Here is a 13,261-nt window from a genome sequence, read left to right as displayed (position 1 = left end):
AAAAAATAATTTGAGGTTATGTGCTTGGCCTCACAATTGTTAGTTCTGCTGTTGCTTTCTAATCGGCACTGCTTATGCTAAGTAGCGATTTAACTGTACTTTTCCGGGATGTATAAAACAATCACTAGTGCTGTACTTCAGTTCCATACTCAGAACTACACAGGAATTCCCATCAAGTTGTCAAATGGTTGTATTATTCAATTCCATAATCCCCCCTTCCCCCCTCTTTCTTTTTTGGCTTAATAAATGTGAGATTGTGACAGTTTTCATTAACCTGCCATCAATGTTAAATTTGCAAAATTAAACTCGTCAATATTAGACACCTTTTGTTCGAAAACTTCTGGCAGGGCAAAAACACCAAGAGTGCTTACTTTAAATGTTGTGCACATGACGAAGCAGGAGATATTAGCAGCAGTGAACTAAAAAAAAATATGTCATAAAAAATGGCAAGTCGCGTTTCACCCTTCTCTCTCTAGTGCTCGTAAAGCTGTTCCCTTGAGAAGCTTACATTTTGGGCAAGCTTTAAAAAAAATTCAACCCCCACCCCTCTGTTCTTGCTCATGGCAAGTCGCGTTTCACCCATCTCTCTCTAGTGCTCGTAAAGCTGTTCCCTTGAGAAGCTTACATTTTGGGCAAGCTTTAAAAAAAATTCAACCCCCACCCCTCTGTTCTTGCTCTATCATCTGTAGAGCTTGACAAGTATTAAAACAGCATAATTCCATTCCGTATGAGAAGTATGCTACCTCAAAAGAGTTGGTTCCGCCACTGAATTCAGCATGTAGGAATATGCTATGTCACAGCTATTGGTTCTTTGTTCTTCTGAAAATTCTAGGCCGAAAACGACAGCCTAACTCTGTCTGGTATAAATATCCTGAAACTGGCTACCAGCTTCTTACGAACAGGTCGGTGAGGAGAAAAGACATGTTTACCCTCGCAGTAAACAGACGCCCCTTCATTTTGGAGGCTTTCGCTCTGGCAGTATCGCTTCTCCTGGAGTCTGTGGCTCCACAAAACATCAGGGTACAGCACAGAAAAATGATTATATGGACTGGGTGCTGAAACTGCATCACCGGAAGGCAAAGGTGCCATTTCGCAGTGCAAAGAAACAATCAATGAGCTCAGGGGAGCTTGACGTTCCCCATGGACAAGCTTTCGTTGGACTGTGTGAACAAGGGGGTTGGTCAAGCAAGGGAGGGAAACAGGCGCGGTATTGTTCTTCGAAATTGAGGGTCTGCGCGGTGCTGTAATGATTGGCAAATGTGATTGCCACAGTCTACTGTCCGAATTGGCGAGCTTGTTTGAGGGGCGGGGGGGGGGGGTGAAAATTGTAAGGACAAAAAAAAAACGAAGCTTGTTTACTGGCCCCATCAAAAAAATTAATAAATAAAAACTCAAAGAATAGAAAGATCATTGGCACTCTACTGCTCAAATTGTTCGATTGAATAATGGTTATGCTAGTCTCACTTGTGGCATAGAGCATGACATCCAAGGCTATCAGTTTTTAATTGTTCTTTACGTCCACCTATGAACATGTAGATAAAAGTGAATTTCCCTAGGCATAGACACCACATATCGAGCAAGTAATTGTATATACAGTAACTAAAGTAGTTTCATCATCATCATCAGCCTGACTATGTCCACTGCAGGACAAAGGCCTCTCCCATGTTCCGCCAGTTAACCCGGTCCTGTGCTTGCTGCTGCCAATTTATACCTGCAAACTTCTTAATCTCATCTGCCCACCTAACCTTCTGTCTCCCCCTAACCCGCTTTCCTTCTCTGGGAATCCAGTTAGTTACCCTTAATGACCAGCGGTTATCCTGTCTACGCGCTACATGCCCGGCCCATGTCCATTTTCTCTTCTTTATTTCAACTATGATATCCTTAACCCCCGTTTGTCCCCTAATCCACTCTGCTCTCTTCTTGTCTTCTAAGGTTACACCTACCATTTTTCTTTCCATTGCTCGTTGCGTCGTCCTCAATTTGAGCTGAACCCTCTTTGTAAGTTTCCAGGTTTCTGCTCCGTAGCTAAGTACCGGCAAGAAACAGCTGTTATATACCTTCCTCTTGAGTGATAGTGGCAATCGACGTGTCATAATTTGAGAGTGCTTGCTGAATGTGCTCCACCCCATTCTTATTCTTCTAGTTACTTCAATCTCGTGGTTACGCTCTGCGGTTATTACCTGCCCTAAGTAGACATTGTCTTTTACAACTTCAAAAGTGCACTATTACCTATCTCGAAGCGCTGCTTCTTTCCGAGGTTGTTGTACATTACTTTCGTTTTCTGCAGATTAATTTTAAGACCTACCTTTCTGCTCTCTAAACTAAAGTAGTTTACATGTTACTAAAGCATGACTATGCATCCGTACACAGTTTCCCGTCTCTACATGCTAATGCTTCTTGAATGATTTTAGCGGAGTTTCAACCTGCTTCTGCTGTTTCTTTGGTGAATCCTGTCTGCTGTTTTTCGTTGTGCCACTGCCTTCAACCTTATTTTCTGCGTTGCATTGTGCCCTTCTCAATCACCTAGAAGCAGATTGTACTGTTGGCAGCCTTTAGTTTGCTGGCTCTTGGCCATAACAAAATTGCATCAGACAGCTATGACCAAATTCATAATTTCTGCCATAGTGGGAAACAGTTGTTCTCTTTGAAGTAATTTCTTGGGAATAGTTATTTCTATGATGTATTTGCTCACATGTTCAGGAGACAGGGCTGCTATTTAGAGAAACTGAGTGCTGCTAATCAGGATACTGCTCTGTGTGTACAGATAAAATTTAGGTTACCTTAATGTCCTTATTTGAAAGCTAATATTCTATGGTTCAAAAGTGTGCACAAAGAACTAAAACGGTACTTTCCCAAGAAAATTGCAGACACACTGGTGACATGTGGGTCACAAGTTGCCACGAAAACTGCAGAAATGTAGTTACAAAAGCTAGCATTGGCTTTTTATTATTAAAGGTATGCTTTGAGCCAGGGGTGGTATTTTCTGCCTTTTTATGGTTCCGTCAAGAAAGCACAGGGAAGGAAGAGAAATGTGCAGAGCTTATGACGCACACTTTGAATGGTTATTCAACTTATGATAGAATCTGCCAAGAAATGGGCACTAGATAGGGTATAAGAATGCATGCAATAGACATGAAGCTCACTCTTGGCAATTCAGCATTCAAATTCCTCCATTACTTGCAACAAAGTACCAATGAGGAAATAATTGCACTAAAATGCTCCAGAATGCCTCACAGCTTTTTGTTGCAATTGCACTTTTCCTTGATAGCTTAGTAAGGGACAATAGCAGTAATTGGCCAGATATTTAAGATATGAGCTGTTTTAGTTTGGCTTGTACTTTATAGTGATCTCATTGTATAGAGCAGAAGTAACTTGGTGCTTTGTGCAATAGGATAGAAATTTTAAGGCAATACGAAATGGTCAAGCGAAAACGTTGCTTGAATCAGCTTTTCAATAAGGGGACTGGGTTGAAATTCACCTTTAACCACTTCCTTACAAAGGAATTTTGTTATATTGAGCGGTACACAGAATGGGACAAATATTTGTGTGCTTATTCACATTATACCTTGGAAGTCTATGTTTATAGACCTCTACTTATGGTATAGGTGCTCTGCTCTTCAGTACTGATTGGTTTTGTTGTTGAAACATTGCAGAAGTTCCACATTTTTCTGCTTGTCAAATGATCCTAAGATAGCTTGTCTGTCCATCAATGATAGCGACTTTCTTTTGGTGTGCATGTTAAAGCTGGTGTAATCTTCAACCTTGCAATGAGGAGGGGCATTCTGTGGTGACTGTATTATTGGCCTTTTGTTTCTTGCTGCTCATGGCTGATAGAAATCAGAAAATTTGGGATTTGTTTGTTATTCACTTGCGGAGACATCTGTCTTTACGAACTTCACATCCAGCCTGCATGATAAGGTTGAAATGTGTGGCTTTGTACATCTTTTTGTGCTGGACAGGCAGAGTTAGCCTTGTCCTTTCTTGCATTTTCTTCAGCTTGAAATATCAACCCTTTATCTTCCGAGTATCATACCAGGCTATCACACTCACACTCAGTATCTAGATTGCATTTACACCATCTGCAACATTGATTGCATGATTACGAAGAAAATGTTTTGAAGCAATTTTTCAGAAAATTCTGCATGGAATTGTTACATGGTAATTTCTCTTTACTCTTATCACGTCATGGTGTTGGCTTCATTCATTAATACAAAACGTTGGAAGGGGCCCTATGGCACTTTTGGAACATGGTCAGAAAACGCTGCCGATCGGTAGTCAAGGCTTTGGAGAACAGTCGAGTCAAACATTGTACCTCGGCTCATGGACTGGAATTTGATTCTCGGTCAGTCTACAAATGAGGTCATATACTCAGGTCCAAGGTGCTTGGCTGATTTAAGCATTGTATTTCTGTAAAGCAGACGAGGGGGATTGAGCACATCGGAAAAATTTCTACTCTGCAAAGAAAATGTTTCATTGCAAGGGCGAAGAATTGAATGTGACAGCAACAGATTATAATGTTATACAAAGTGAGGCTGGCAGCTCCTTTAGATAACGCTGGTGTAAGAAAATACGGCGACCAAGAGAGATACTTTTCCCCACAATGTCTTCGCGTTTAGAGTGGAGCCACCTGCTGATCGTGACAGGGCATGCGCGCCAGTGATCATGACTACACCCTTAGAATGAAAAGTTGCTGCTCAAGCGACACCTCTCGTATATTCATGCTCGGTTAAGACACGGCAGGCTCTCTGAGTGACAAAGATCGGCTCGTTTGATCTCTGCCTCATCTGCGTTGGTCGATTCTGCTCATACGTTTTTACCTGTGGTAGAACATTCAATGTGTGGGAGGTTTTATCAGTTTAAACTTTGTAAAGGACATAATAGCGAAAGTGACTGGAAAAAATCAGTCAAGAGTGTCGATATAATTCCTATCACAATGAAACTTTACACTAAATGCACTTCGGTGGTCGCAGTTGTGCACAATGAGGCTGTTCCTGAAGGTGACAAGCCCTAGGAAGATGATGCGCCATGCATGTCACTCCTGAATGTTAAGGCATTCAAACAACTGCCAAAGGAGATTCTGCATGTATTTTCAACTTCCTGTGAAGCGGGGTGGTAACCTTCAGTTTTTATTACCATTATGACAGCCTTCATTTTTTTATTGTTATTATTATTCTTGAGTCTTGGACTTGAGGGTAATGCATGTGCATTCTTTGAAATCTGCAAATGCACATCACTGCCGTGTTTCCTAGCCAACTGCAGATAAGCTTTCTGGGCAGCAAGGTTCTGCCAAAACTTGGGGGGCCTGCGCATGATGTAAACTTTTTAGTCCAGACTCGTACAGACAATTACAGTAGAATCTCGATGATACTAAGGTTGATACCAATTTCGTGATTATTCGAATTTTAATGTTGCTTCGGATGGACTACATTATATAAAATACGCCGTGATTCAGTGTTATATGAGCGGCTTCCCCAGCAACCGCGGATGATACGCGATTGACCGCTACATGTGAGCAGCGCAATGCGGCTTGTCTGTGGGAGGAAGGCCCGTTCACACTTGGCCTGTAAAGGAGCAAATGCGGCAAAACTCACCAGAATTTCCCTCGCTTCGCTGCCGGAAAACGATGCAGCGAGGCCAATGCCAAAAAAATCGGTGTGAGACTATTTTTGTGCCATGCGATAGCGGATTGCCTTTCTGCTGCAACTTTGGCTACGCTGGCTGCACTAGCTCTGCAAATCACGTGATGTAAACAACCGGTTGTAGTCAAGATGGCAGCCAAGGCGTGGGCGAGTGCGGTGGCTCGCGTCTGTGAAATCGCGAACTACTTGCGCAGCACGACAAAGCTCATGGCCTTGAAAGAGACTTCCATCGAGCCTGGTTTGGATTAGGATAGCTACAAGCAACAGAAGTAGAAGGTGCAGCAGCAGCGAGTCTGCATTCCCTAACGTCTCTCTTTTGCACTGCCCGCTGAATATCTCTCGGCCACTGCCGGTGCGTCTGCTGGTGTTGTTTCTCCCGATGTATTTCGCCGAAACATATGTTAAGGTGTATACTGTTTCTTTTCTGTACTAGGCGTGCATAACTAGAACTCTATGGGGATCTTAATGCTCTGGAATAATTTCTCAAGTGACAAAGACAAAACATTTTCGACGGGCATGAAAGTGGCTTTGCGGCCGCTGTAGCGTTTTCGTTCGAGTTATCTGGTGTTAATTCTCTGAACTAATTTTTTTTCAACTTTGCGGCGCGTTTTTCCGACCGCTACTGTGGCGAAAATGGTGAATTTTCGAAAAGTTTTGCCACTTTCGCTTCCTTTTATGCGAAGTAGCACCAGCAGCATGAGTGAGGAAACCGCGGCAATTTATTGACACATCGAAGGCAAAAAAAGTTCAAGAGAATATCATAGACTTTTCAGCAAGAAGTAGTTGACCCCATTCCAGTTCTTGTTCATCATCAGCTTTAATTTGTTTTTGCTTCTTAGGAATTCGGGATAATACAAATATTTGGCATGCTCCCTTCGAATTCGTATCATCGAGATTCTACTGTACTGCCTGCTATTGATGCTTCCCGACTTGACGCTTACAAACACATTTAAATACTTTCTTGGACCAGAAAAAAAAGGTAGCTCTGTCAGTTTTGCAACAAAGCTTGTGTTTTTGTCATCACAGGCAAGAAACAAGTGCATAGAAAGCTTATTTGAATTTCGTGTGCTTGGCTGCAAAGTTGAGCTTTAGCGATGTTGAAACTAACAAAAGTAGTTGACTACATGTTGTATTGATGGAGGGACTAGAAGTAGCACTCGTGGCTTTCTCTTTCGTGTGAGTTTTCTCCGTGCTTGCGATTGTTAGTCACTTGACTCCAATGAATAGAACTTCAATTTTATTGGTATAATGAGCACTGCCATTGTCACAATTTGATGCTGTATGTGTTTGTGCATTAGACTTTCTGGCAGACTTGTTGGTTTATGCTTACTGCAAGCCATTAATACGGAAAATGCTTCTCATGCTTTTCCATTGGGGACTGCCTGTGCGATCGTAATGAGTATTTGAAGTTATTGTAGACATCAAAATCAATGATTTCAAAAACTCCTAAGTCTTGATTGCATGTGATGACATGAGTTCATGTGGAGTACTCAAGGGGTAACTTTAGCAAACCGCCTCTTTGTGGCACCAGTGCTACTACAATGCGCAGCTGTGTGTCCCGGCAATGAGACCATGTCTCTGGACGTTAGGGCCCAACAATGAGGACCAAGCTAGGGCGTTGCTTTGTACATGTTCTGAGATAGAACGCTCTATTGTGCTGTATGAGATTAGTCTAGGTGCATGCGTACACATCTGATTGTCAGACGTGGAAACAACCGGAAAAGAGGCATTGTCACTCATTTTGTCGTGTGCTAGGCAAAGAATTAATACAGACGCCATTCTAGTTCTGAGCGGTTACGATTGGACTGAAATGTATGTGCTCGTTCAATGCAAGCTAAAGCTAAGCAGCAGTGTCTGGCTTAATCAAATCCCTTACTGACACTTTGAGAATAGCCAATAGTGCTACCACTGTTTTTTCTTGTTATTGCAGTGCTTCTGACACCTGATTAAGATATCAAATCTTGTTTTAGGTGTCTTTAAATTCAAGATTTGAAAACAATCCTAATAGTGCTGTTCAACTATAATTTTACATTTATTTTAAGCATTAAAATGTGTTTAATGTAAATGTAATGTCCCACATCAATCGGCTTTTTCTGGGTGCTTTCTCTTTACTTGCTTCTTCGCTGAACGTGTACAAGATCGCGCCCCCGGAAGACAAGTAAATGGAGGTGGATAAATATGTACAGTCGATCCCGGATATATCAAACTCGGATATATCAAATTATTGGCTATATTGAACAGTTGAAAATCTCCGTGAACTTCCCATGCAAAAGTATGGGGCCGGTGCACCCGCATGTCAAACTCCTGCATAGTGGGACATCCGCTATATCGAATGCCGCGCCAAAGCCCAGAAAGGGCATTTTTCCTAGCAAATATTGATCAATTTTAGGCCGCGTTCTAACAAGTTCCGTTCCTTGTTCGCGCGCAGGCGACGAAAAGGGGGGGGGGGGGGGGGGGGGTCATTGCGCTGATCTGGTTTGTTGCGCAGTACATGCTACATCTGTACATTTGATTCGCGATCTGCAGGTGTTAGCGCGCAGACATAATGTTTTTCAAGAGACCGATTGCCCAGAGCACCGAAATGAGAACAGGAAGTGACTGGGCAATCTCAGTACACTGTTCGCATGTGGTTCGCATTCCCTTCTTTGTTGTTAGCGCACAATGGCATGCAAGCCTGAAAAGTATGGCCTTCGAGATATGCCACCTCGTCACTTATTTTTAGTGTTTTTGGTTCCAAAACACGTGTCTTGGAGGCTACACTTTTTTTAAATCTTTTTGCATCAAAATCGCTAAAAGCAGCGGCTGCCAGCTACAAAGCGATAGTGACATCGATATCGCCAACATGCCGATGTTCAGGACTCGGACGAACTCGGCATTGCGCATTTGCGCCATGTGCACTTCTCACTTCATTCCTGGTAAATCCTCATTCGAGAGTTTAACTGAACGTTAACCCGCACGTAGCGATAAAAATTATGACGCACTTGGAGTGGCGTCAAGTAAAACTGTGTTGTGAACGTTCTTTGCGGGCCAGGTGATTACTTCAAGTGCGTCATGACCACTAACAAGTGCGTACGGTGCCTCAGTGAATTCTGTGACTTATCGGCATTTCCGGCCACTATCTCGGACAGCAGCGACTTCATCGGTACAGATGACGATGATGCTTTTTTTTTACTTGCTTTTTTTTTAACTGCATTGATTTTGGCTGCCATTGCCGGTGCATCGGAAGTATAGCCGTGCGATTATGAATGTGCCAACGTCTTCGCTGCTGCCGCTAAACAAGCTTTTGCCGCGCTACAATGTTCGCATCGGCGTTTTGCGTCAACAAATGATGTGGCCGAAGGAGCTAAGTTCGCTTATTTGAAAAGCTTCAATGATATTAAGGATGACTGGAACTTGACAGCGCGCAAGAAGCAAGACAAGTTTACGGACTAAAGTGCAGTAATCAGCAGTTCGGACCTTCTTTTTGAGCGAATCGTTATCTTAGCTCTTGTAACAGTTTTAGAGGCCTCATGGTCCACATGAGGTGATGCACCTCATGTGGACCATGAGGTGCATGAGGACGTGGACGAAGAGGTTTTTCAAACAGAAAATAGGAAGTAGTGCCACGAAATTTTTAATGCATGCGGTGTGTTCAAGAACTTCCGATCAGCTGCCGCTGAAGCAAATGTGACATAAGAAAAATGGTGGCTATGATGTCATCATAACTTGTATTGACTGCAGCGTGTGGATGTGAGGGAAGTAGAGGAGTCACCGTGGGGGTGACTGTCGAGATTGTCAGTGTCTTCAAAATTCATTTAAAACACTTTCTAAGCTATATTTGCTGATATTTTGCAGTATTTACACATATTTTTGGGAATTGGTCCTGTAGGCTATCTTGACCACAAAACTTTGTCAGTACCGCTTTACACTTGCGATGCCAACCAACAATAATCAACCAGCAGCGACGGCGTCGTAGTCATAATCTCATTACACTAACGTTTTAATTTTGGCTGCCTTCTCGTAAAAACTCCTAAAATTGCATCTTGGTGCAGGTTCGGAGTGAATAATGCAGATTGACAGGCTTTATCATTCTCATTCCTGCATTGCTTCTTGCGCTCGCTGTTCCAGATCGGCCGAAAGATATTCTGGAAAGTGGCCAAGTGCATAGGTGTGCATGCCCCGGTGTACTGTCTTCACTGATTCAGCCAACCAGTTCATACATGCATGCACCATACAGCCACGGCATGTTGCCGACATCGGAGATGTACGAGTGATATTGATTCATAGTAATAAATGATGATAGCTAGTAAGCGATGCCACCTTTTGCTAAATGGGGTAAAGTAACCTCTGGTGCAAAAGCCATCCATGTGCATAGCTCCAATGCTTATAAATCATAGATATTGACAATAATTATAGTCATATGGAGCTTGATAGGATCATACCACTTATTTCACACTGCAAAAAAAAAAGAAAATGATAGGGCAAGAAGCAGTAAGCCTTTACTGTACTAGGCTCACCATGTCAATAGCATGCATAACCTTGTTTTTTCCTGCAGTAGGGTAACCGTGTGTACTTCCCTGCTCGGGGCAAATTACTTTTGTCTCGGAAAAATTTGTGAGGTGTTTCGAATGCTATTTTGTACAAGTTAGAGCTTGATGTCTTTCAGTGCTATATTGACAGTCATATTTTGGTCCTTCCAGCCTAAAGTTCCAAGTTTGGCACTAAACATGCATAATGTTTGCTTTATTTTGTTTTAAACAAAGTAAAGTCTCATTTGCTTCTCTATAGTGAAGCACGACAGCCGATTGCCTTCACAACTAAAATAGTCTCACTCTCGTGCACTCTGTCAAAGGCATCAGCTGTTCGGCTCATGGCGTCACAGTCGAAAGTGTCTTTTATTGGTGTAGACTTCTGTGCATCCAACTTAACCCTTTCGGCCCTGGTGTCCTATAAAAGGGCAAGTAAAATAGTCTCACTCTCGTGCACTCTGTCAAAAGCATCAGCTGTTCAGCTCATGGCGTCACAGTCGAGAGTGTGTCTTTATTGGTGTAGACTTCTGTGCATCCAACTTAACCCTTTCGGCCCTGGTGTCCTATAAAAGGGCAAGGAAGAAGTTTTGTTGCCATTTGTGACATAAGTCGAAAATTGAAAATGGGGTCTGAACTATCCTGAATACACCTCCGCAAACATAGGTAGTATTTTTTTTTTTTTGTCGTTGCCTTTGGAACTTTGGTAGAAAACAAAATGTCTGAACGTGATAACGGTGGCACTCCCCGCAATCAAATAATAAATGACACCTTACTGGTTAACTACTTTATATCAGTAGCTCTCATATTTTTTCATGTTGTTTCTAAGATGTTTAACTTCTTATTTACAGAGTAGGTCTTCCCTAACACTAATGTATCACCTGCAGCAGTAGACAATCACGTTCTAAATATGGGACACCATGGCTCAGTGGCTCTCAGACCTCTGAATGCATTCAGGGTAATCCACACGTGTAGCTCTTGTAAAAGCTTCCGATTTCTTGTTATTCTAGTCGTAAAACCTGCCCAAATCACTTTTATATGTAAGGGGTGTCTAATAGTGAGATAATAGTACTTAATGAATCTTAATTCATTTCATGAGAGATAATAATGGTATGTGATGGAGCTAGGAGATGACAAGGAAGTGCAGTTCAATCAGCTTGCCCTTGCATACATGGGCAAAAATAAAATTCTGGTGCTACAAAATAGGATTTGGCAATCTTTGATTATGTTGGATCCTTCAAAGTGTTCTATAATTACATGGTGGCCATTCCAAAGTGTTCTATAATTACGTGGTGGCCATTCTAAATGTGCATTGAAAAGCTGTGTATCACGAGCGTAAACACTTGCTATTGGACAGTTTAGGTGCTATAATTAATACGGGGCTTTTGTATGTTAGTTTCACATCGATAGCTTGAACTAACAGTAAAAATAAATAGGTGTATTTAAATTCTCCGTATTTCGCTTTATAACCACAAAGCACTGGTGTCCTAAATGTAGGACATAGACATGTTTTCGTATACTGATTGGATGCTAAGAAAAAAATATTTTCGTGCTCTTGAGGGTGTAGTAACTCTAAGTAAGCAAGTAACAATTATCTGTCTATATAAAATAAAGTCAAGGGTCAAGGGCTAATCAAGGTGGAAACACCGTAACATATGAAATTTTTATGCAAGCCAGCGATAGCTGCTCCACTCAGTGTGCTCTTCTTTGCAGTAGATCACCAAGACTAGGTCTGCACACTCACGTCAAAGCCGTCAAGCGAGAAAAGCAGTTGGATTAAGCAAAGCATTCTGTAATTTGTCTGCCTTTTCATCATCAAATGGCAGATGCTGATGTGGCACGATCCAAACTGTGAAAACATTTGTCTGCACCTTTATATTGAACCTAGTGGCTTTAGCATCAGAGCAAAAGCTACTTCTGTTGTCATCTTTAATCTGTATAAACTTGTAAGTATGAGTGATTAGTGCAAGGTGCAGAGAGCTGTATTCTAGAAGCGAACTTGATGTAATAAAGGGCATGCCCTTGTTTACATCTTCGAGGAAGGGGCTGCTGCGAAACGAACTATCATTTAGTGCAGTGATATATTTGACATTAAAGAGTTTGTAGCTATGAAATGGAATTGGCTTCACTGGACGCTCAGCTATGCAGGTCGGGTGTATACATAAATATTTACTCTGTACATTATGGCGAAAATTTGCTGAGCTGGGCTCATGCATATAGCGTAATTGCTGCATATGCAAGCACACACAATAAAACAGTGCTATGGCTATTATTAAATTCATAAGAGTAACTCTTTGAAACCTTCAAAGTGACTTAACAATTTTCATGGTTCTTAAATAGAACATGCACTGCAAGGCGCTGTTTGCATGTGGAATCATCTGCCTGCTGATTTCAGAGAGTTCAAAATGCGGAAAGCAGTCTGCAAGAAAAAACCAGAGAGCAATGCCATGTGTACATGAAAATGTGCGAGTGATGGCAGGCTTGCATGCCTATTAATTATTCAAATAGAAACAACAGGTCAACAGCACAAGAAAAATATTACTTCTATCTTTGCTTCATGATAGAACTGTCTTAGCAACAAGTAACTTTAAAAAAGAAAGCACGGTTTTTAAGCATGTAGGCAGCACTCTGAAAACTAAATCAATCATTTCTAATTTACTCATGATACCATATATTTAAATGATTGGGCCGAAAAGGTCTACATCGATAACCTGCCTGCATCTCTGTAGACAGATTCCAGTGCTGCATTATCTGAATTCTCGATAGAATTTTAGTGTGTGAAAACACTGGCCTAATTTAGACATAGTACCATCCTTTATAATATCTTTGATCACTCAGGTTTGATTTACAAATCAAGTTTTATTGCTTAATTTATCAATTTCTGTGTCCAGTGTTTTGTGAAGCAGAGGGATACTGTGCAAGGGACATAATGCAAAGTCACTTGGCTCAAAGTATCTGCAGCCCAAGAGCTATTGAGCATTATTATGCCACACAGTTTGAGTCATCAATGTGGCATAGACTGTTGCTCCTCGCTTCTAAGTTTGGTGGTGGTACAGCAGATCTTGTACAGCTGCAAGTGTATAGCATGTTTGTCAGTTGTATAGAGGTGAAAGTGCT

The 13,261-nt window shown here is 41.8% G+C and overlaps 1 protein-coding gene across 2 annotated transcripts in view; it reads left to right on the top strand.

The window, feature by feature from the left end:
• Positions 1–13,261, top strand: part of LOC119171685 (uncharacterized) — a 39,135-nt gene that overhangs the window by 9,714 nt on the left and 16,160 nt on the right. The gene's annotated exons all lie outside the window — the stretch shown is intronic.

The sequence above is a fragment of the Rhipicephalus microplus genome, chromosome 4 (genome assembly GCF_043290135.1).
Source record: "Rhipicephalus microplus isolate Deutch F79 chromosome 4, USDA_Rmic, whole genome shotgun sequence".
Lineage (NCBI taxonomy): Eukaryota > Metazoa > Arthropoda > Arachnida > Ixodida > Ixodidae > Rhipicephalus > Rhipicephalus microplus.
The sequence above is the reverse complement of the archived record's forward strand: the minus strand, read 5'-3'. Positions and strand labels throughout refer to the sequence as shown.